This window comes from Sinocyclocheilus anshuiensis, unplaced genomic scaffold, assembly GCF_001515605.1.
Source record: "Sinocyclocheilus anshuiensis isolate Anshui unplaced genomic scaffold, SAMN03320099.WGS_v1.1 scaffold479, whole genome shotgun sequence".
Lineage (NCBI taxonomy): Eukaryota > Metazoa > Chordata > Actinopteri > Cypriniformes > Cyprinidae > Sinocyclocheilus > Sinocyclocheilus anshuiensis.
Genome location: NW_015551042.1, coordinates 211612 through 212849, shown reverse-complemented (window position 1 = coordinate 212849; position 1238 = coordinate 211612).

The window sequence follows — 1238 nt, the reverse complement described above, 5'->3', positions numbered from 1 at the left end:
TACATGTCTATATTTATATTCATATAATTTATATTATAAATAAATATATTTAATATATAAGCATAACATATTTTTCTGAACTATATACATGCATGTGTGTGTATTTATATATACATGATAAATATACACAGTACACACACATATATTATATAAACAAAAACTTTGATGTTGGATGCGATTAATCGTTTGACAGCATTGTTATATTACAATTCTGTCATATTTTATTCAAACAGCTTATTTTTGTAAATAAAAAAGCCTGACAAAGTCACTGCTTAATACCTATAAGTATTGTGGAATATCGTTGCATACATCGATTCTGCCAAGTTTACCATGTAAACAGAGATTTTTGATTACCTTAATCCGGCTAAAGTCATAATCGAAGTAAACACTGATCGAATTAAGACATGTGGCGTATTCTTATTTTAGTCGCATTACTGAAGTGCGGTAAAGACATGCAAACACATTAATCACATTATTATCGATATAAGTCATATTCGAAGTAAACAGAAATCGAATTAAGACATGTGGAGTATTCCTGTTTTAGTCGCATTACTGAAGTGCCGAATAGACAGCTTAATCACATTATTACCATTGTGTAGGACTTTTCGCCGCATTTTGCGACAGGATACACACACGGCAGTGCTCAACCGTTTGATGGCAAACAAAAGTATGGCTTTAACAACGCCGTCATCTGTTTGCATGTAAGCTGCAAAACTGCACTTGAAGTTTTCAGTAAATTAAAAATGAAACTGTATATGGCATCATAACGAAGACGAACTTACCTTAATCCAGCTAAAGTCATACTCGAAGTAAACACAAATCGAATTAAGACATGTGGAGTATTCCTATTTTAGTTGCGTTACTGAAGTGCAGTATAGACATGTAAACACCTTAATCACATTATTACCGTCGAGTAGGACTTTTCGCCGCATTTTGCGACAGGATACACACACGGCAGTGCTCAACCGTTTAACGGCAAATAAACGAGCATAGCTTCAACACCACCGTCGTCTGTTTGCACGTATAGCATGACATATAATTAACTGCACTTGAAGCTTTCGTAAAATTTAAAATGAAACACCCAAAACTGTATATGGCATCATAACGAAGACGAACTATATGTTTATACGTGAAATTCCAGAGGGGACGTCGGATGGCGTCGCGTGGTGACGTAATTACGTGTGCCATTAATCGAACTATGTACTATAACCATAGACTGTATAAAAACATGGACGTAG